Genomic DNA, 25,759 nt, shown 5'->3' with positions numbered 1-25,759 from the left:
AATCAAGAAAAACATAACACATACTATTATTCAATATTTTTATACAAAAGTTAGGATAAAACTATACAATGTAAAAAGCAAGTAAAAAAACTAACAAAAACAATACTTCACAAGCAATATACAAAGTCATGGCTTCATATTGAAACACAGTGTTGTCGTCATGGTTCACTAAGTTCAAAATCTTAATCGTGTATACATGCAGATCATAAGGGAAAAGATAAACTAGTTTGAAAGGTGCCCCTTGAGACGGTAACCTAGGTCAGAATAATACATCATCTTACCTATCCTACAACACAACATTATGTATGTACCCGCCTCTTATTCCTTTATATTTGCCAATTAAAGGATATTCATATCTATTTAAACCACACAACATGGAGCTATGATAATACTGCTTTGACACAAGTCCAGATCCCAAAAGAGCCCCTTCAGTTACAAGAGATATATTTTGAGATTATATCGTCAAATCATAGGCAACTATGCATTTTCAGGAGTTTGGCGTGTAAAGTTCTTCAGCATCCTCAGACTGTACTAATTAGTCGTTTCTTCCATAACACAGAGGGTCATCCATGATCTGTATAAAAAGCTGCAGATTATAGAAAAGCATTCACTCTTTGAGGATGTTGTGGGACTATTCAGTAGATTGTTTTTCCTTTGTAAAAAAATAAAGAATACTGAAGTATGTGCTGTATAGTCACCAACGCTATAGTGCACAGCACACTTGGTAAGTTGGAACAGGGTTATGTCCCCTTCTTCAAGGTAGCGTGTCAATGCACTGGAACTTTTAACGTCACATATCGCGTTAAACTTCACAGAAACCCGTGGAATCCCACAACCCGAATTTGAATGGTCGTCGTCGACGTGGTTTAGTCGTACCGAATACAGATCACGTTGTCGCTGTAATCACATGTCTTTTTCTCCATGTTGTACACAAGGTCCTTGGGACATGTCAACACCATGGCGGAGAAGCGCGCGCAATACAAAAACTTGGAACAGGAAGATGGATGGGGGAATAACCCGTCCGACTCAGGGCACGGGGGGACTGGTTCTGTCAAAAGAAAAACAACAGTGTTAGTCAAATGAAAACAATTTAAAAAATGATCTCACGTTCAAATTACGACAATCTGTTATGTGATTCCTTGGGATGAAAACATAAATTTGTTTTCCATATTTAGTAAATGATTTTGGGGTAGAACAGTTTTCACTTTAAACTTATCATTGAAGTCTTCAAATAATAACAATGAGTGATCGAGTGAGTTAAATTTAAGGTTACATCGACCATACATAAAACAATATGGTATGTTTAAACTTATAACACTCACGAAGAGCAAACAAATAATCAGTGAAATGTATATAAGAACATATGGATCATCTGGAGATTCCATTGGGCGTGAAAGGCAAAATAGCAGTGAAAATTATAAAGATGGTTCACTGCAACTCCCTGAAACCACCAGTTCCAAACCAAGGCGTATAAGAATCAGAATGCCTCACTCCCTCTTAACTGTTGTATACATACACATCTGTACAAACCCACCATATAAAGAGCAGGAAGAGCCTGGATATATAGGTAATCACCAAGTTATAGAGGGACATTGTATGTGACGCTTGAATACATTGCCTGTTACCAATATCATCTTAAAAGGACATTTACATTGGCAAAAATTCCCAATCACAATCCCTGAATACCAGAAATTGCTTTGTACTTACCAGTCCTCCCCTGAAAAATTATGGTTTGATCAGCATATATTAGAGATTTCAGTGTGACTTGTCAGTATTATACGGATGTGATCCTCACTACCCGTTCCCCGTGGTACCTTTTAGACTAGAAATATACACCTTTCTCCAACCCCACCCCATCCTCCGGTAATCTGCATGATACACTCTACTTAACAATTACCAACAGTCTGAAGGTATCTGATTGCTTTTTGTCTATTGTCTAACGCCACACTCAGCAGTATTCCAACTACACGACGGCAGCCTGTAAGTCTTGACCAGACAATCCAGTGATTGATGTTATGAGCAGCAACCATCGCCATCAACCAAGTAACCGAGCCTGACAGTCCGATCCAGGGTCAGGTTAACGTACAGCCTTAAATGACCTTAAATGCAATTCTAACCCGGAATTCCAAAGGGGTAGCAGGAATGGCACAAATGTCTGGTAAATTTATGGCTATTCCCGGAGTCAGGGTCTCGGCACGGTAATGTGAAAGAAAATTTTTTGAGCTTGATTTTTTTATTCCCGTAGGATGACACCAACATACCTGCAGTCACAACAGCCGAGACCTCAGGAACCATCACTGGTTCATCTACTTCTTCTGGTGCATCTGAAATACAACCGTGTATACTTTAATTACACCATTCTCTAGTTGCTATCCTAGGGTTGGAGTGCCTTATAGTCAGTTTAGGTCCTTAATTTCGTGCCATTATTATCGGAACTAAACAAAAAACAAAAAACAAAAAAAAAATACTCCTGGGCAAAAAAGTACAAAATTTTGATGGTGGCTGAAATGAAACAGCAAGAGATGTTAAATCGACCGCGATATATTTGATACGGGTATCACAGTTGTGTTGTGGACGTGTTTCGGCGACTGGTTTTAGCCAAGTAACGTTTGGATAACTTTTATACTTATTTTTATCAAATCCAATTTACAAGCATTTCTTTGCCCGTCCGTTTATATTAGAGTGAGTGGGTGAGTGAGTATGGTTTTACGCCGCTTCCAGCAATATTCCACTAATATCACGACGGGGAACACCAGAAATGGGCTTCACACTGTACAGGGGCGGTCGGGTAGCCCAGTGGATAAAGCGTTCGCTCGTCACGCCGAAGACCCGGGATCGATTCCCAACATGGTAACAATGCGTGAAGCCCATTTCTGGTGTCCCCCGTCGTGATATTGCTGGAATATTGCTAAAAGCGGCGTAAAACCATACTCACTCACTCACACACTGTACCCATTCAGATGATCGAACCCAGGCTTTCGTCGCGATAAGCAACCAGTAGGCTACACCACCGCACCAAATAATATAAGCGTAAATGTAGGAATAATAGTCACAAGATACGTATATCTATATCCAGTGGATGGAAGAAGAACCTTGGACATCGTACCATTGCCCGCCTGGGAAATCCTAAGGCCGCTTGATGTACACTCAGACACCTTCTCCTTGAAGTTACAGATGAATCGTCCATTGTCAAAGAATGTCCCGGAAGGACAGGTGAAGGAATACTTCTTGTCCCCCACACACCTGTAGAATCTCTGGCAGTAGATCGGATCCCCATAGAAACCGTCAATTACTGGAGGACATACAAACCCAGTATCTCCTTGCATTACTGGAAAGAAACATTGGTAGAAAATAAGATCATGGCGACTGGAGAGTTGACACGTTTGTAAGGTCTGATTGTTGGCATTCTGTTCTTGCATTTACAATGTTTGCATTTGTAGTGTTTCTTACATTGACAAACAGTCTTACATCCTCAGTAAAATAGGGGGCACGGGTGGCCCAGTCGTCTAAGGCGCCGCGATTCGCTGTACAGAGTTGCATCCCTTGGGCACGCCAGAAACCTATGATAGTGGGTTCGAATCCCGGTTCGCCCCGATTATGTTTCTAGGTTTGTCAGCACCATACCCGTACTCGTGGGTTTCACCAAAGCGGTAAACGTCTGAGACCTGCATCACTTCGGGCTTTCCTCCCACATTAAGCTGACACGCCGCGTTATAACTGGAATACTGTTAAAAGGCGGCGTTAAACCAAACTCACTCACTCACTCTCTCAGTAAAATAGAAAAGGAACTTTCTTTATTCAATATCAGAAAATGATTTTAAGAGTTATGTAGCTGCTGAAAAGGAACGAGTTAACGCCAACCCCTGTATAATTAAGGAACACGAAAGCAGGCGTATGTACCAGAACCAAACACAATAACGACGTACACCATCTGTGAAAAGAAAAAGGTTACATAAACATTGGAAGTCAGGTTATATGTAGGCATGATCAGACTGCAGTACATTGACCAGCTGCTGACAACTCAGCCATCGATGGTGAACAAAGATGAGCCACCGTTAAAATATAGGTATATCAACCAGTAAGCAATATCCATGTATATATCACCTGTCACGTTCCATATCACCTGTTACAGGCCATAGCACCGGTCCTTGGTCAGAACACCTGTTACAGACCATATCACCTTGTCATGGGAAATAGAATTTGTCACGCGCCATATTACCATGCCATAGCACCTGTCAAACCATATCAACATGTCATGGGAGATTGCATTTGTCACGGGCACTGTCACCATGTCACGGGCACTATCAACATGTCATGGGAGATTGCATTTGTCACGGGCACTGTCACCATGTCACGGGCACTATCAACATGTCACGGGAGATTGCATTTGTCACGGGCACTATCAACATGTCATGGGAGATTGCATTTGTCACGGGCACTATCACCATGTCATGAAAGATTGCATTTGTCACGGGCACTATCACCATGTCAAGGGAGATTGCATTTGTCACGGGCACTATCACCATGTCACGGGAGATTGCATCTGTCACGGGTACTATCACCATGTCACGGGCACTATCACCTGTCAAGGGCCATATCACCATGTCACGGACAATGATCGCTGTCTTATATAAAACCGAAAGCTAAAATGAACCCTGGTATCTGTTCTCCGTATACATATGCACCTTCCCCGAATATACCACAAAGACAAGTGTGTGGATCTTACGTTCTCCTCCTGTCTTTGTCTCTGTCTCAGACACTAAACCCGCCTTTGCTAAAAGAGAACAAGATTTCATCTAAGTTATTCAACTCTGTATACTATAGTATAGTACAGTATAGCCTCAAATAATCCAGTCTGTACAAGACAATCCAGTGACTGACATTATGAGTATCGATCTATGCAATCGGGATATGATGACATGCATCAATTAAGTCAACGAGTCTGACCACCTGATCCCGTTAGCCGACTCTTACGACAAGCATAGTCGCCTCTTGTCACCGCCTCTTGTATCAATTATTCAATGCATTTCCATATATTTGATGACTTACAACGTTCACCACAAAGCACGCTTTATCATTTTCAATAACCCGTTCTGGTTATTAAGCTGTAAAAAACATACTAAGGTAATATAGGTCACAATAAAATCCCTCAGACACATCCAAGCCAACATCATGCAGACAACAAACTTATCAATAAGAATCAATCTCCTCGAATGATAAGGTCAATAGGATACCACTACCAAGGAGAGTCAAATTCAATTCCCAAACTGTTTGTCTTAAACCTCATCAAAACAACCATCACATTTCCAAAACCATGTCCTGGTACCGCATCGTATTCTTCAATGTGGAATCGTCAGTTGTCCCGCTCCAAAATGTTCCATTACAAGCCTTTGGATAGAGAAGGTATGGCTCATGTGTTTTTACACACGAGAACCATCAGATAACAAACATTGGAAGGATGAATATTGAAGGAGATGACGGTATTATGATTATTTGATATTAACAGATGGAGAAGGACGTTGATATAATTTCAGCAACGTTAAAGTACAACGTTATTGTTTTTTCACGTTTGCAAAACGGGTATGAGTATCCAATGTTTAGCCTTTCTGATGGACAGGGGGATATACAATTTATTCCACAACCTAAAAACTGCTTACAGACTGTTTCCTCCCCTCCTTGCTTCTCGGAGCCGGTAGATACAGCTGGTTCACCTGCTGGACCATGAGCGACAGATATACAACACATCCCCGTGAGGTCGTGATGCAAAGGTCAGTCACACAAAGGGTAATTACCTGAACACTATTTACATGTGGACTGTACAAACAGCAAAGCAGTTTGAAAGTTTTGCTAACTTTGCACCTGGAGTTGGTTATTTTAAAATGTTTGTTTACAAAAACTTACAAAAACACTCCATTAGGCTATCTAGAGGGATTATCAATTGGGAAATGCATCACTGAAGGTAATGGCAATTAATATTGCTTATAATCCAGACGGTGAAGGGTTGTCTTACTTTCCACGTTGCTTTCAGATGCAGATCCAGAGATTTTGGAGTCAGCCCCACCAGCTGATGTACAAATGTAATAGATGAGATATATATCTCTTGCAAAACATACATATTACAATCGCAAGATGATGCACAAAAGTAACACATGATAGACTAGATATATATATACCCGAAGTGCCGTTGAGCGGCGAAAGATGTTGTGTGCATAATGGAGTTTTGACAAGCACAAATATCTGGACTCTAGTATATCTAAAGCTTACACCTGAAGATATCACTTGCATATATATTTCAATGAAACCTACGTGTTGAGGTATTAACAATTTCTGTCATTGCTTTCTGTTATAGGGTTACTTTCAATCAGCTAATTAAACATACATTGAAATGGTATATTCTCTATGTGGATGGTCATGTTTCTAGTATATCAACCCTAATGAAATGTATGTTAATAACATTCTTCCCTTGAAAGAGAAATGATGTTTTTCTTACATTCGGGTTCCCATTTCGCTCCGCTATTATTTTCTCCGTCAGCTGAAATATAGCTTCATGAAATCACAGATGTGACAATAGATGTAGATTATATTACTGAACCATTCTATACACTGAACCTTGTCAAAAGAATGTATGCATATATGATTTTATAGTCATGTTCAAAGACACATTTACATGTATCGCCAAATGAATATGCTCTTGCTGCACATATGTTTATATCTAAAAGATCCTGCAAAAAGGACCATTAAATATATGAAAAGAGTGGTTTTACCTGAAGTATATGTTCATAAACATTGGTGCACTGATTACAGACTTCCCAAATATTAACCTAGGTGTGTAATGGTAACATTTCTTACAGAGTTTTTCAGTTTCCTCTGCTTCCCAGGTACTGTCATACTCTTCATCAGCTGATTAACATAAACATGTTTGTAAAATATTACTTCTGAATTAACATAAACATATTTGTAAAATGTTACTTCTGAATTAACATAAATATGTTTGTAAAATGTTACTTCTGAATTAACATAAACATATTTGTAAAATATTACTTCTGAATTAACATAAACATGTTTGTAACGTTTTAATACCGAATTAACATAAATATGTTTGTCAGATTAACCACTGAATTAACATAAACATGTTTGTAAGTTTTTCTAATGAATTAACATAAAGATGTCTGTTAGGTTTTCTACTGAATTCAGACAAAGGTGAATGGAAAAGTTTTACCACTGAATTAAATACAGATTTTCGTAAAATGTTAATACTGAATTACCATCAAGATGTTTGTGAAATGTTTCTACTGAATTACCATCAAGATGTTTGTGAAATGTTTCTACTGAATAACAATCAAGATGTTTGTGAAATGTTTCTACTGAATTAACATAAAGATGTTTGTGAAATGTTTCTACTGAATTACCATCAAGATGTTTGTGAAATGTTTCTACTGAATTACCATCAAGATGTTTGTGAAATGTTTCTACTGAATAACCATCAAGATGTTTGTGAAATGTTTCTACTGAATTACCATCAAGATGTTTGTGAAATGTTTCTACTGAATTAACATAAAGATGTTTGAGAAATGTTTCTACTGAATTAACATAAAGATGTTTGTAAAGTGTAACTACTGAAGTCTTCTTTTCAGTTCTCCAAAGCATATCAAAGTAGGTAATCTATTGTCTATGATAGTAGAAATTCGAAAGACATAGCACACTGTTTAGGTTTCAACTATTACATTATTTCATTGAATAAACATACGTACGAAATATATTTACAAATATTATCCCATGCCATGTAATGAAACAGTCAAGATTAAGCTTACTTTCTTCACTATCACTTTCGATGTTAGAGTCTGTTCCATCAGCTAAAAAGGATGTTTACAAAACGTGAGCAGTCATATACGTGTATGCAACATACATGTCAGATTTCTTAATTACAACACCACCTTTACTGAGTGAGTGTGTTTATTACGGTAAAGGGGCCACCGGCCCATTATACATGAAACTTGACATAATAAGCGCTGAAGCGCCATATAATATGATTACAGTTTCTGTTTATGCAAATATTAAATGACAGACATCCATATTATGCAAAATATTTACTACGTTTCTTTAAACTAAAAAGATAAATTTAGCCAAATATTTTATGACCGTGATTTTCCGTGATGTGAATAATAAAATAAGCTTATTGTTCGATGGGAATTTATAATAAAATTCTAGAATAAGACTTTCTCTTAAGTCCTGATACAATGGACATTCAAGACAAAAATGTAGTTCTGATTCAATATTAGGTATTACACAAAAGGGACAAAGGCGATTCTTACGGTCAAGTTTGAGACGTCGACCGTACTCAATGCGTGGTAACAATGCAATGAAACCTCTTTAACTCGAATACTTCGAGTTAGAAAAAAGCCCAACCATTGTGCAAAATGAGTAGTGCATCCTTTATTGGGATATGCCATCCGTTAGGATACAAAACTCTTATAGGTCGGGCTCTCTACATTAGGCGTGATATCTTGAAAGTAAAACACAATACGAAAATGAGACAAACAAAACACAACGTCTTCCACTTACTCGACTGAGGTAATGTCCAATACAGCTCTATAATATGTATGGCCCCATAACCGTAAGTTTCATACACCAAGCCTTATGTGGTGTTGTCATTGTGTACGAGTGAATGAGTGAGTTGGGTTTAACGCCGCTTTTAACACTATTCCAGTCATATCACGGCGTGTCAGCTTAATGTGGGAGGAAAGCCCGAAGTGATGCAGGTCGCAGACGTTTAACACTTCGGTGAAACCCACGAGCACGGGTATGGTGCTGACAAACCTAGAAACATAATCGGGGAGAACCGGGATTCGAACCCACAATCATAGGTTACTGGCGTGCCTAAGGGACTCAACTCGTGAATACATTAGCATTATTATAAGGCTAGACATAAATTACTTTTGTCAAGTATATACAATGATAGACAATATGGTTATGAACTTACAAGCAGCTGAAGCTTTCCCGTCATCTGAGTCACTACCTCCACTGCCCTGACCAGCTGAAGACACCACATACCACGTCAGATAGAATACAAGGACATTGTCGTACGTGTCAAACGTTTGTTTGTTTGTTGTTTAACGCCGCACTCAGCAATATTCCAGCTATATGATGGCGGTCTGTAAATACTCGAGTCTGGTCCAGACAAGTGAAAGACATCATGAGCATCAATCTAGGCACTACCATAAGATGACATGCATCAACCAAGTCAGCGAGCCTGACCACCTGATCCTGTTAGTCGCCTCTTAAAACAAGAATTGGTTGCTGAAGACCAATCTTCACGGAACTATGTCAAACGGAGGCATAATTTATTCAGCAATTAATTCAGATATTCTATTTGAAACAACAAGGAATTAGTTTCAGGGAATTGGAAAAAATAACATTCAGAAAAAACATTGACATGGGCATTTTGCACTGCGGAAATCCGTCCTGAGAAAAACATGTGATTATAATCAGGGAGGCCTATAACCAGGAAGGACTGTTTGTTTATTGAAATAATCGACCCAACCCAATCTATTATATACAGATCGTTTAATACTGGGTCTATAATACATCATTGATGAAACTAGGTGTCCATCTGGAAGTTGGAATTAATTGAACGAAATTACTATTTTGCTTTTCAATAACTGATGTACTTTGATATTCGCCAGATATTTCTGTGATTTAAGATGCTCCCTATGAAACCATAGATATTACAAGCTTACATTTCCCGTCGCTGTTGCTCCCGGGTTCACAGTCTTTGGGATCTACTTCAGATGCTTAAATGCAAATGGATCAGGTGAATATAGATTAATGTTAATCAATCTTTCTCAATTGTTCACGATATTACTTAGAATACACGATTACAGTAAATTACGGTTATAACGAACTCAAGGGACCACTAATTTTAGTTCGTAATAACCGTAGTTCGTTATAAGCATATATACAGCATATATATAACAAATGGTCGGGACTTAAAAATTCGGTTTATCGGTCAGTTCGTTATAACCGTGTTCGTTATAAAGGTAGTGTACTGTACCTTAAGAAGGTGTTCAGCATGTGTAGATTTCTTCCAATTCACAAACAAAATTTAAAAGATAACTCACTGACAGTTGTTGAAATTTAACACATTTTTACACGAGGAAGTTTATGAGTGTGATACTGCTTAAACATAGTTGATGATTATGATGTTATTGCATATGACTATGCTTACATATTCCACCAGTTTGACCATCCGATCCACTGCTGCCTGAGTCTGTCTCAGCAGCTGTATCAGATAAGACATGAGGTCTTAATAGAGACATTCTTCTACTTATTACGTGATTACATTCCTAGGCAGTGATTATTATATTATGTAGCTTATTTGCTTTCTTCAGTTATTGTACACTTAGATCATCGTTATTACACTTGGCTGTCAACCTGTTGTTTCAATAATGGAACTCATGACATGGTGGCTTATAATGGTCTAGGAATTGTGAGACATCTATCAATATAGACGGTTGATATGTGCATATAATGTTTATATGTATATCCAGTCTCTTACGTGATTCGTCATTTTTCTCGTCACTCCAGCCACTTTCGCTTTCCCCTTCAGCTGGAGTTGAAGAGCGAACTACTTCAGAATCTAATTATATTTTTAGGCTATCAAATCATTATTAATACGTCTTGGAAGTGGCGAAATAAAGCATAAAATGCATGTTAATTGTTTATGGAAATTTATCATTTGTTCTTTCATCATCATAATTATGCTTACATTATTTTTTTATTTCTATCTTTGATGAAGTACTTTCATTTGAACTACCTTCGGCCGGACCGCTTTCACTGGAACTACCTTCGTTCGAACCGCTTTCACTGGAACTTCCTTCGTTCGAACCGCTTTCACTGGAACTACCTTCGTTAGAACCGCTTTCACCGGAACTACCTTCATTCGAACCGCTTTCACCGGAACTACCTTCGTTCGAACCGCTTTCACCGGAACTACCATCGTTCGAACCGCTTTCACCGGAACTACCTTCGCCTGATCCACCTCCAGTTGATCCACTTTCACCGGAACTACCTTCGCCTGATCCACCTCCAGTTGATCCACTTTCACCGGAACTACCTTCGCCTGATCCACCTCCAGTTGATCCACTTTCACCGGAACTACCTTCGCCTTTTCCACCTCCAGTTGATCCACTTTCACCGGAACTACCTTCGCCTTTTCCACCTCCAGTTGATCCACTTTCACCGGAACTACCTTCGCCTGATCCACCTCCAGTTGATCCACTTTCACCAGAACTACCTTCGCCTTTCCCACCTTCAGTTGATCCACTTTCACCGGAACTACCTTCGCCTTTTCCACCTCCAGTTGATCCACTTTCACCGGAACTACCTTCGCCTTTTCCACCTTCAGTTGATCCACTTTCACCGGAACTACCTTCGCCTTTTCCACCTCCAGTTGATCCACTTTCACCAGAACTACCTTCGCCTTTTCCACCTCCAGTTGATCCACTTTCACCGGAACTACCTTCGCCTGATCCACCTCCAGTTGATCCACTTTCACCGGAACTACCTTCGCCTTTTCCACCTCCAGTTGATCCACTTTCACCGGAACTACCTTCGCCTTTTCCACCTTCAGCTGATCCCATTTCACCGGAACTACCTTCGCCTTTTCCACCTCCAGTTGATCCACTTTCACCGAAACTACCTTCGCCTTTTCCACCTTCAGTTGATCCACTTTCACCGAAACTACCTTCGCCTTTTCCACCTCCAGTTGATCCACTTTCACCGGAACTACCTTCGCCTTTTCCACCTCCAGTTGATCCACTTTCACCGGAACTACCTTCGCCTTTTCCACCTCCAGTTGATCCACTTTCACCGGAACTACCTTCGCCTTTTCCACCTCCAGTTGATCCACTTTCACCGGAACTACCTTCGCCTTTTCCACCTTCAGTTGATCCACTTTCACCGGAACTACCTTCGCCTTTTCCACCTCCAGTTGATCCACTTTCACCGGAACTACCTTCGCCTGATCCACCTCCAGGAGATCCACTTTCACCGGAACTACCTTCGCCTGATCCAGCTCCAGTTGATCCACTTTCACCGGAACTACCTTCACTTGAACCATTTTCACTTGATCCTCCAGCTATATCACAGGGCATATATGATCATAATTTTATACGTGTAGGTGATACAACTTTATATCACACGAGAGGCTCAGTAGTTCAAGTATATGACCGAATATAAGCCCCCCCATGTACATAGATGTATTACTACTATTTTTGACACTAAGAGGAACCGATTACTCTTCAGAATTTGTTAAACTCAGCGGAGGGTGTTAAAAGGGTTAATTGAACGTGGTTATCAACTGGATATCGTACACTCCTCTCCAGTTTCCTTGGCACCCCATCCACTACCCCCCACCCCCCACCCCCCCCCACCCCCCCCCCCCCACCCCCCTTCGGTGAAGTTATGGACAGAAGCAATATACCCTGAGAGATTCAGCAAGCTTTGAACGTCAACCTGGCACCATTCTAACTACCACAATAGCACAAGATCAATATCAAATTGCCGTGATACGATTGTTAACATAATTTTACTTTATTGATAGTTGTGTATGCTTATATTCATCATTATCAGTGGTCACTTCGATTCACCCACTACAATTTTCTTCACCAGGTGAATGACAAGAATATTACAGCAGAAAGAAAAGACCTCAATACCAATTCTCTGATCCTCATTATCATATCCTCATAATCTCAGCATCATTTAAAACATACAGTAAGTGATTTGTGAGGTTACTATTTGTCATGCCAAACCTAAGTCAAGAAACCCAGGGAACAAATGCTGGGACAAAGTTAAGTGTGTCATATTATTATTACAAATATCAAATGTTCTATGACAGATATGTAACGATTGGATATAGATCAAATCTTACAATCAGCGCCATTCTTGTCGTCACTTGAGCCTCCATTATCTTGTACACCAGCTACACAAATGGAACGTAGAACTTATCAGGATATTTATAGAATCATGACAACTGCAACTGTGTAAATAGTAGGGTCTCCATGTGTATTTATATGAAAAGGGGCGGCCGGGTAGCCTGGTGGTTAAAGCGTTCGCTCGTCACGCCGAAGACCCGGGTTCGATTCCCGACATGGATACAATGTGTGAAGCCCATTTCTGGTGTCCCCCGCCATGACATTGCCGGAATATTGCTAAAAGCGGCGTAAAACCATACTCGCTCACAAAAAAACCTATTACGAAGTTCAGAAAAAGACAAATCTGAATTCTATCGGTACGACATTATATATCGCAATGTATCTCTGTTTAGTCTTTCTTTTACTTTATAAAATAGGTAGTATCCAAGAAAAACCTTATTCACCTTAAGCAATGTTAATATTGGCACCTACAGAAATATACACACACAATAGTTATACCTATATCAGCATTGCCATGGATGAGGCAAGAAAGAGAGACGCATTAAATGTATGTCTTCCAACTTCAAGTATCTATGCATATTTGTATATTTTTAAATGAATATTCTGCTTACTTATACTATATATACTATCTACTTACACAATCTACCTACAGATATCTACTTATACTATGAACTTAACTTTAATGTCTACTTGCTTATACTATCTATTTACACAATCTACTTACTTATACTGTCTACTTATATTATGTAGTATGTAAGATTCAATAAAGCTAACATTCTTCGGTTGTTTCTTGGCTTGAACTACCGTCGCTCTTTCTATCAGCTAAACGTAAAGGTACTGATTTGTCAGACAGGGATAAGGCACAAGTTAACCTAAACTGGCGGACAAAGGAACATATACACCCATGTTCGATGGAGGCAAAAATGAACAAAACCCCATAGAAACGTTATTTGATGGTTATGAATTTGATACGGGTATCAAGGTTGTGTTTGGGATCCTAAGTTTGCAGTGTTTCCAGCCTAGTAACGTTGTGATAAATTTTATAATCTTCTTGGACAAATCCAATTTCCATGTGTATACTTTCTTTTGCCTGGCATTTAAGAAAATATAATAAATTTACCTTACACATTTAGAAACACTATTGATGTACAAAGAGAAGAAGCTTTACGATTGCATTCGTCACTACTATTGTCATCTGGATTGGTGTCTCCCGAGCTTTCGCCACTCGGTATAGTGCAAATAGATATTTCGTTAACTACATTGAATGCACATGCTGTGATTAAAACAAAACATCTCATCTCACCTTATTTGAACTTATCTTAACTCTCTAATACGTGGATACGTGTTGAAACTTTTCAACTTTGGCCATCATATAACTTAGTTCATTTGAATTTGAATTTCAATGTTAATTGGTTATGCTTGGTTTAAGTGAAGTCTTACATATGCCTCCGACTTTTTCCTCACTTGACGCAACGCTACTTGCTGCAGAAGCTAAACATCGAGACAAAAGGATATGATATATATGTATTGGATATATATGCGACTATGATGAAAAAACATCAAAAATATATATTTACACTTGAACGTTCTGGAAAATAGATTGCAGTCGGATAAATGGAAGTTATCTTTATTAGGACCTACTGCCACCACTACTTTTACATAGTGCGGGCTGCCTGAATGTCGTTCACGTGGCAAAATATTTATAACACACGAAGACCTGCCTTATAATATTTGAGATCATGGAGACTTTCTTTCATGTGACATAATATTTATAACACAGGAAGACCTGCCTAATGAAACTTGAGATCATGGAGACTTTTTTCACGTGACATAATATTTATAACACGAAGACCTGCCCAATGATATTTGATATTATTGAGACATTCTTAAACGTACTATTTGGGCATTTAGGGGCATCATTAATGCTATTTGAGCACACGTTACATGTTTAATGTCAAATACTTTGAACACATTTCCGACTTCATACGTTTTGGGCATTCGGGGACATCTTTGATGGTGAAGAGATTAATGCCAAATACTTTGAAGACATGCCGTGGGATGCTTACATTGTATACTACTTCCTTCTATAACGCTGGGTTCTATCGTGCCAGCTACAATGAAATACAACATCTGGGCAACGTCAAACACTTCGTACATTTAATCAGGTGTAACTCTGGATATAACTTATTGTAAACATAGCAGCGAGGCCAGGCGATGGAGTTGGTGTTGGTTCGCATTGTTTGCCGAAGGATGAAAACGTGATTTTTCTGTAAAAATATCACTTGAGAGATCATGGACACCGATATTAAAAAGGTTATTGACCATGTTGACATTTTTAATTTCGTTTTCTAGAAGTCGCAAGTAGGGGGCTATTTGTGTCCTATAACATTCTTGTGAGCCGATGTGAACACGATAGCGAGATATAGTTTTAAGATACTGGTTTTAAGCATTACTATAGGTATGACAGGGTTGGTTGGTTTGTTGTTTAACGCCGCAATATTCCAGCTATATGACGGCGGACTGTAAATAATCGAGTCTTGACCAGACAATCCAGTGATCGCCATCATGAGCATCGACCCACGCAATTGGGATCGATGACATGCATCAACCAAGTCAGCGAGCCTGAAAACCCAATCCCGTTAGTGGCCTCTTACGACAAGCATAGTCGCCTTTTACAGCAAGCATGGGTTGCTGAAGACCTATTTTACCACGGCTCTTCACGGGTAGATATGACTGGGGGATATAGAACAAAGTCATTGTGATCTGAACGTGAAACTACCTTTGGTGATTGGATCAATATTTGGACATCTACAATTCCTATGCTTATATGAACAATGAGATCTTTACGTATGCATGCAATGTTATACAATATGATAATACAAACAGCGTATGTTGTATAAGAAACATATCTTACTAGTTCCAGGATCTGTTCCCAGTGAGCTTGTGCTTTCCTCTTCACCTATATGTCATTGCATAAACACTTAAGTATGCATTCTGATTTAATGTATGTTATTAACTATGATTACACTTATGGAGTTTAGATGTATTTTGCTGAAATAATATGTGAGTCAAAGATAAGATGCATGAAACAATTAATGTAGTAGGCTATTACAATGTCTTGCTGAAGACTATGAGACATTATGCAATACATTCCCATACCAATGATGATAAATTTTGTCATCCGTAAACATGTCTCTTCAACCCGTGCATCCCAACCTGCACCAAACCAGATAATGAAAACCTCCAAAACATAACCGTATCCCATAGTCAATTATCCAGTGTATTATTACGCTGAACAAAAAAATCAGGGATCGTGAATATTTTGGGGTTATTTTTATGAAATTGTGTGCTCACTACAAAAAAACATATTCCCCAAATAGTCATGATCCCTGACCCATTTTGTTCAGTATTTGTTTGAATGGAGACATAAAACACAGGATGCTTGAGAATGACCATATCACCATGATATTCTTCTTTAGTCACTGCATTGAAAACGACGGAAAGTTGTTTGGTTGGTTGGTTAGTTGTTTAACGCCGCACTCAGCAATATTCCAGCTATATGGCAGCGGTCTGAAAATAATTGAGTCTGGACAAGACATTCCAGTGATTGACATCATGAGCATCGATCCACGCAATAGGGATTGATGCCATGCATCAACCAAGTCAGCGTGTCTGACCACCCGATCCCGTTAGTCGCCTTTTACGACAAGCATAGTCGCCTTTTGCGACAAGCATGGATGCTGAAGACCTATTCTACCCCGGATCTTCACGGGTCACGACGGAAAGTGCGTCCGAGAACCACCAAGCCTATGAATATATAATGTAAACCGATAATTTTTAAAACCGAGGTGAATACACATGCTCGAAGGAGGTATCCTTGCAAAACACCACCAGGGGTATAGGCAACAAGCGTCTTACTGGCATCATCACCCATCTCACTAAGTATACAATCCTCAGCACCGATTTCCGCAGCTGAACGCAGAGAGAAAGAACTGTCACAATTAGTATATCTTGGAGCAATATTTCGTTGATTGAGAAACATAATATTAACCATATTCTTCCGTGACACTGAAGAATGCTTGATTCTGATTGGTCAAACTAACATATTCTTCCATGACACTAAAGAATGCTTGATTCTGATTGGTCAAACTAACATATTCTTCCATGACACTGAAGAATGCATGATTCTGATTGGTCAAAATAACATCAGAATCAGGTATCTAATTCCATTAGATGCATAAAAAGCATTTTCACACAAAAACATGTGTGTGAAAACATCCATCTGTTGATGGCAGTACATGGCATACATGAATGGTTGCCAATAACCCATGTGGAATCTATTCGTGCGATATTTGAACATTATCATGTCTTGTCATAACTGGTACGTTGAAAAAACAATTAAGTAAAACATACACTAATTACTGTATCTGGTAAGGCCGACTTGCCTTTAGCTATAAACGAGTGTTTCAGTTGGAAATGGTTGAGCCTGCGGTCTCATTGCCGCCAGTAATTCATCAGGTTAATGTTGAACGTTACTACAAATCGGGATTGTCCCCTGGTTCATGCAATTTGTAAATAACACTGTCACCATGAACAACTGTTTTGGTACCGTTATAGAGTACCGTCTTTTAGCATTCCTTTCGTCACGGGAGAATGTAAATAAAATGTTATGAAAGTTGAGGTTGTACATTTTGAACAATGCGCTAAAGCGTTCTGTTCCTAAATAAAAAAGAAGTATCTAATCTACAGTTAGACTACCTCAAATTTCAAACCACGGTATGTTTATCTCCTAAATAAACATGCGCCGATCAATCAAATGCCATGTGTTATATTGGCATCACTTTCAAAGAGTTCAAATAAGCAATTAATATGAAAACCTGCATACAAATGCATACAAATAGATGAAAATCTGTATATATATTTCATGCAAAAAAAGTTTGTTGTTACAAACATAAAACAAATACAGTTATTTACTGTTGACCTTTACCACACAATACTCCTTCATACGTAGGACGCACAGTTTGAAATTCGTCCCATTCATTCAGAGTATAAAACAAAAACTAAAAACACAAAGAACATGTGCTGGCCTGACACATGCTACCGTCTTGAGCATGAGGTCCTTATATTTGCAAATATTGCACTGCCACATTGTTCAAATATGACAAAATGTTTTAAATACCCAATAACGTTTGACTTAATGCTCTTCGTATTGAAAAACAAAGTGTCAAATACCACATTGCATGATAGACCTGAACATAAACACGAACGGTAAGAGAAGCACAGTCAAGTTGTTCATGCATTACTGGGGCATGCAGCAGGAGAAAAAAGAGTGAGGACAGCGAAAATACTTGGTTTTACCAGAACAACAAATATGATTGTTTATAGCTTAAAATCAACATTTCTGTTGAAACTGTATTTGCCAGTGCCGCCGTAGTTAAATGTATTATCCCAACAAACAGCCGTGTGTATATATGCAAAGCTTGCAGCATTCTGTGTACCTAGCAATGACACCACGGACAAATACTATAAGCTGACGGTGATCCCTTGCAGCTTTAATTGAATCCCTGAGATTGGCAATGTGTAGGTGTGGTGCGGGGTGAATGTAGTGCGCTGCGCGGGGGTTGACTTTTGACTTTTGATTTTTACAATCATCTGCCAAAACTTGACATCTTCATGTTGAATGTAAATTGAAAAAGTGTGTTTTTAAATGTTCTTCACACGTGAAAGGTAATGGTCATATTGTTTTACATCGCACCAGTTTGTGTGCAACATGTTTACATGTGAATCAACAAGTCTCCGAATAAATAAAATACGCCAAATAAGCAAATAACGTTGACGAAGGGAGTTTTTGAAAGTGAATTAGCGGTCGGTGTGATATGAAATGAATTCATAGCTCTCAAATCGACATTAGCGCTTATAGTTTACTACACAGCAGGAGTATATTTTCCAAGCTCTGAAATTAAAAGCATCTTTATTTGGCCACATGCACAAAGCGATATTAGCGTTACAACTACTTCAGTGCTGAAAATGGTGTGCACGGTATTTGTAGTGTTACGAGCGCTTACTGCAAATTAGCCCTAGTGTTAACAAAGAGTTTAAAGTTTTAACTGTGCGCAACATAAATATCAAGCCACAAGCATGGTATGATGGACGAAATGCTTACTTTCACTCTCAACCTCTGGTTTTTCTTGGTCATTGCCAGCTGGTCCGGAGGCTACAACAGGAAAACAACCTTAGATATCTCGAATACTCTCAGATACCTCGAATACTTTAGATACCTCGAATACTCTTAGATACCTCGAATACTCTTAGATACCTCGAATACTTTAGATATCTCGAATACTCTTAGATACCTCGAATACTTAACGTACCTCGAATACTTTCGATATCTCGAATACTCTTAGATATCTCGAATACTTTAGATACCTCGAATGGTCTTAGATACCAAGAACACTCTTACATACTCGAATACTTATATACAATGTATACCTCAAATACTCATTCATGGTATCGTCATACCATCACATATTGCAAACATGTATTTTTGAAATGAGCAAGTTGGGTTTCAGCCATTTAATGTGTTTCAGCTAAATCACGGTATGTCAGCTGGATGTTGGAAGAAAGCCCTAAGTGATGCTGGCATTTGATGGTTGCCACTTAAAAAACCCCACGACCACCGGAATGGTGCTGACAAACCCAGATACATGATCAGGGCGAACTAGGATTCGAACCATGATCATAGCCTCCTGGTATGCCTAAGGGACGCAACTCCGCACTGCGAATTGCAGCGCCTTAGATGACTCAAACGACCGTGGTTATTGATTAAGAAGGGGCACGGGTGACCCAGTCGTCTAAGGCGCCGCAATTCGCGGAGATTGCGTCCCTTCGGCACATCAGAAACCTATGATTGTGGGTTCGAAACCTGTTCGCCCTGATTATGTTTCTAGGTTTGTCAGCACCATACCCGTGCTCGTGGGTTTCACAAAAGTGGTCAACGTCTGAGACCTGCATCACTTCGGGTTTTCCTCCCACATTAAGCTGACACGCCGCGATATAACTGGAATAATGTTAAAAGCGGCGTTAAACCCAACTCACTCACTCACTACTGGTCAGATAAGAAAAGTCGTGTAGCTGGAGAACATCCACCACTGCATGCAATAGGGTTTAAATAATTAAATAATTGAGAATTAAACCACCAATGGTATCAGCAGTCAAGCGAGAGACATACAATTGTGCTTTAATGTCATAAAGAGTGAGTGAGTGAATTGGGTTTGACGCCGCTTTTAACAGTATTCCAGTTATATCACGGCGTGTCAGCTTTAAACGCGTTAAACAACTAGCAAGCAAACAAACAAACAAACAAACAAATAGTCATTCATTCAACTCCGGTATTATAGGTTATATGACCAGTCACCTCGGTCAATATATGTTATGTGACCACACCTCGGTCAATATATAATATATGACCAGTCACCTCTCTTACCTTGCTGCGACGCGCCGGTATTACTTATGCTCTGCTTATTCTCGGTTTCTACACAGTAATGTAATCAGTGTCACAATATCCAAACAATTACTGGATGAAAAGCATTGAGTTATATCGCAAAAAAGTACCCGTCATTAAATATAATAAAGATGGCGCAACGCATGTGCAACCGTTAACAAGTCTATCTGAGAAGGTCTTCAACACAGCACGACACATTCTTTACGCATATCGTGTTACAGAAACCACAGTTACAGATTTCGCTGTGTTGTTAATGACGTACACACAGAACAGTGATGTAACAATTATGATGGGTGAGTGAGTTCGGTTTTACGCCGCTTTTAACAGTATTCCAGTTATATCACAGCGTGTCAGCTTAATGTGGGAGGAAAGCCCGAAGTAATGCAGGTCTCAGACGTTTACAACTTCGGTGAAACCCACGAGCACGGGTATGGAGCTGACAAATCTAGAAGCATAATCAGGGCGAACCGGGATTCGAACCCACAATCATAGGTTTCTGGCGCGCCCAAGGGACGCAACTCTGCACAGCGAATCGCTGCGCCTTAGACGACTGGGCCACCCGTATATGAGGGGTGGGGATGGGAAGGCTGGGTAGACTACGTTAAAACAAACATTTTTTGAGGTCGTAAGAAAAAGAAAAAGATAAAGGTGAGCTACACACTAAAGAGAGACGAAATCTCCCTCTGGAACTACTATTCTTTTGCAACATAATGTAATAAATGGAGAAAATTCCTTTTCCACTCGTATTGTTCAATCAACTATTCTGTTACATAGACGAGGTAAACGGGACAGACACGTTATTGTGTTTACAACACGTTGTCCCAACGGCAGTAGTGGTTTGTGACGTAAATGGCGAAACTTCAGTGTCAAGACTCACCTTTCTCAACCGATTCCCCAAACTCATAGTCACTGCCAGGCTCTTGTGCTACAAGCCGTACAGACACGACATCACATACAACAACACAACAGTACACAACAACGTACAGCTGTGAACAACTGTACAGAACAACCTAGTACAACAATTTCCACAAGCTACGCAACAATTCATTTAAATCACTTGTTATATAAACTTGTGAAAATTATAATTTTCAAATTCTTTTACAGGCACAAATTACACATATCAGAATGAACTTATGCGCCTATCTTGGACGTTATAGAACTAAAAAAGGGATTCGAACCCTCCATAGGTGTAAAAATACAGCTAAAGATTGCAACTCTGCGCATCGAATTGATACACCTTCGACCAATCGGCCACCCGTACCCAATCGATGAAAGCAACATAGGTTGTGCCGGTACAGAAATACATCCTGACAACTTGTTTGTTTGTTTGTTTGTTTGTTTGTTTGTTGCACTCAGCAGTATTCCAGCTATATGACGGTGGACTAAATAACCGTGTCCGGATAAGACAACCCAGTTGATATTGTGAGCAACGGTAACGCCGTCGGGGTACGATGACACGCAATCAACAACGTCACCGATCCTGACCACCCAGGTAATTCGGTCGCCACTTACGACCAGCCTAGGTTGGTGGGACCAATTCTAACCCGGAATGCCTACGGTGAGTGAGTGAGTATGGTTTTACGCCGCTTTTAGCAATATTCCAGCGATATCACGGCGGGGGACACCAGAAATGGGCTTCACACATTGTACCCATGTCGGGAATCGAACCCGAGTCTTCGGCGTGGCGAGCGAAGGCTTTAACCACTAGGCTACCCGACCGCCCCGGAATGCCTACGGGAGTCCTGCCAATTCATGTCTCAAGAACATCATATCTTATCGACATATAACAAAAACGACAGCTGATTCTCAGAGAGAGGACATTTTACACAGAACACATTCACAGAGAAGCTGTATCTAAACACAAAACATAATCTGAGACACTTCAACACTATCATATATATAATACTATGACTCGACTCACCTTCGGCTGGTGGCGCAACTTCAGACATACTCTCTGACGTAACTTGGACTGTTGGGGCGTCATTCTTCTCCTCACATCCGGGCACCAGGTGAGGCCACGTGCAGAGACCCTTCTGCTGACTGAACACTGTATTGGGTTTACACTCATGCCGGAAGTAGACGCCATCTTTACAGTGATAGTACACGGAGCAGTCGGACTTCTCCCGGAAGTAGCCATCGCTTGGGCAGTCAAAGTGGGCGGTTTCTGTGAAAGGAATGTCGTTATAAGTTCGAAATGTTGTCGTTTTCCTTGGATTGGTTCAGGACACTCTCACCTTTTCGCGAACACATGGTATCATCAATATTACATAGTGAATCATAAGCACATGCTTATGATACACTCTCGCCTTTTCGCGAACACATGGTATCATCAATATTACATAGTGAATCATAAGCACATGCTCATGATACACTCTCACCTTTTCGCGAACACATGGTATCATCAATATTGCATAGTGAATCATAAGCACATGCTTATGATACACTCTCACCTTTTCGCGAACACATGGTATCATCAATATTGCATAGTGAATCATAAGCACATGCTTATGATACACTCTCACCTTTTCGCGAACACATGGTATCATCAATATTACATAGTGAATCATAAGCACATGCTTATGATACACTCTCACCTTTTCGCGAACACATGGTATCATCAATATTACATAGTGAATCATAAGCACATGCTTATGATACACTCTCACCTTTTCGCGAACACATGGTATCATCACTATTAATAGATTTTTTATGAGTATGGAACTGTTTTTTTGTCTCTTTTATTTCATGTATAGCTTTTCATCGCCAGACAGATGATAAGTTTGAGCTTTGAACTTATACTCGATGATACAGTGTATTATATCACCATTCAATTATGATAAATATGGTTTCCTACCATAGCGGTGGCCACGGGGGCCCAGTCGTTTAAGGCGCCGCAATTCGCTATGCAGAGTTGCGTCCCTTGGGCACGCAGAAACCTATGATCGTGGGTTCAAATCCCTGATTGCTCCGATTATGTTCTAGGTTTGTCAGCACCATACCCGTGTTCGTTGGTTTCTTGAAGTGGTAAACGCCTGCGACCTGCACTTCGGGTTTTCGTCCAACATTAAGCTGACACGCCGTGATGTAACTATAATACTGTTAAAAGCGGCGTTAAACCGAACTCACTCACCCACCATAGCTTCTTACTGAGCCCGATTCGAATGGCATGGCGGTAGAATAGCCGTCCAATCAAATGACTCTTATGAGCGAGGGAAGTTCTGTGCTAGGCTAGTGATAGGAGGGATGTAGATATGACGTTACCTCCGACACGAAGGTGTTCTTGCGGAAGGGTCTAGGGTGTTTGTCGTAACAGAATGGAATATAATACTCTGGATAATCGATGATGCTTTGTATTTCAACAATATCATACTTTCAGACTAATGTGGGAGGAAAGCACGAAGTGATGCATGTCTTAGACGGTTAACAATTTGGAGATCATTTGGATCAAGAAAGTTCGATTATATACAAGCTTTAAAAATGCCCAAATGTTCTTAATAGAGAGGACATTGATTCGACACCTGTAAATCTATCACTAACCTCCTTACTTGTAGATACAAGAATGAAAATAGAAAATAAATATTTATTTGCGAAATGATGAAGTATCGTGCTCGGGTTTTATGTCAATTCATTTCGATGAATCAAAGTTCATAGTTTGCTTAACCTCTAACGAGGCAACAGAACATACTTGGGTTGTATACTACCTAGGGAGATGAGAATAAAAGTTTGTTAATATTAACACAATTATGAATGATGAATTATGATCAATTCTACCTTCAGTTGTTGCTTCAATCAGGGGAGCCTTGGGGGCCACGTCACAGCCAGGAACCAGTTCCGGGTCAACGCATTTCAATGCTTCCAGGTCAAACACGTGGTTGTTAACACACTTGCCACGGTACGCCACGCTCTTCACGCAGTGGTAGAATATAGAACAATCACGGGGGTCACGGAAATGACCACTGGGCAACGGACAGGCAAAACCATTGGGATTTTCTGGAATTGGGATTCACATGAAAAAAGTTATTTGTTGGTAACGAAAAAGTTACCAAGTTTATATTATTTTTTTTAACGAATGGTGTTTATGATAGGGGTTATAGTTTGAAGGTATATTGTAAACCAACCAGTAGAAAGAACTCCCTGAGCCAACAATCACCAAGCATCTCAATGACATAAACATGGTTTAAGGTTGTATCATATACACCATCCCTCATCCCACATCAAGCATCCTCATCACCAGTTTGTTTACGGTACATGATTTTTAGTTACCTGCCATCCATAAGGCTACAAAATTTCAAATTGCAAACTTGATATTTTGTGAACATGGTTATTTGCAAAAAAAACAACAGATACTCGTACACACATGATGAAAAAAAAGCTCCAAGTACAATGTTACACTTAAAGCATATTCTGAATACCGCATTGTTGTGAATGTATGCTTGTCGCAAAAGGCGACTATGCTTGTTGATAGAGGTTTACTAACGGGATCGGGTGGACTTGGTTGATGCATGTCATCGTATCCCAATGGTGTGGATCGATGCTCCTGATATCAATCACTGGATTTTCTTTTCCAGACTCGATTATTTACATACAGCCGCCATATAGCTGCGTTAAACAACAACAAAAACAAACGTTGTAATTGCTGTCGCTAGTGCATTCATGGGTGAATCTGGTCGGCCTACAACTACTACTGTGACTACATTCAATTCTCCGCCTACGAATACGGCAACGCCACAGTTTCAATACTTAGTTTAAGTGCAGGTTATTGGTTTGTTCCATCTCGTTTGAACTCCGTGCCCTTACTTGTGACATCCATAGGTATAGGAATATACTACTACCACTACTACAAGTACTACTACTACTACTACCACTACTACTACTACCACTACTACTACTACTACTACTACTACTACTACTACTACTACTACTACTACTACTACTACTACTACTACTATTTCCACTACTACTTCTACTACCACTACTACTACTACCACTGCTTCTGCTGCTGTTCCTGCTACTACTTCTGGTACTACTGTTTCTATTTACTTTGGTGTCTGTACTACAAATAATAGTAACAACAACAATAATAATAATAACAATAGCAATGTTGCTACTTCTTCTACTACATTCACATTAATAGCACTTTGCTATCGCCACTACAACAACTTATAATACTAACAATGTTTCTACTTCTTCTTCATCTACTACTACTACTACTACTACTACTACTACTACATTCGCATTAGTAGTACTACTGCGTCTTCGCCTCCTGTCGCCTTAAGCAGCACCTATCTATCTGTTCTAACACTACATCACTGTGCACTACGTCTAC

At 39.7% G+C, this 25,759-nt stretch overlaps 1 pseudogene; it reads right to left on the bottom strand.

The window, feature by feature from the left end:
- Nucleotides 1–866: 866 nt before the first annotated feature.
- The window catches only part of LOC139477435 (uncharacterized), a 53,154-nt pseudogene continuing 28,261 nt past the window's right edge, over nucleotides 867–25,759 (bottom strand).

This window comes from Haliotis cracherodii, unplaced genomic scaffold (assembly GCF_022045235.1).
Source record: "Haliotis cracherodii isolate W230 unplaced genomic scaffold, xgHalCrac1.p SCAF_33, whole genome shotgun sequence".
In the NCBI taxonomy this organism is placed as follows: Eukaryota; Metazoa; Mollusca; class Gastropoda; order Lepetellida; family Haliotidae; genus Haliotis; species Haliotis cracherodii.
The sequence above is the reverse complement of the archived record's forward strand: the minus strand, read 5'-3'. Positions and strand labels throughout refer to the sequence as shown.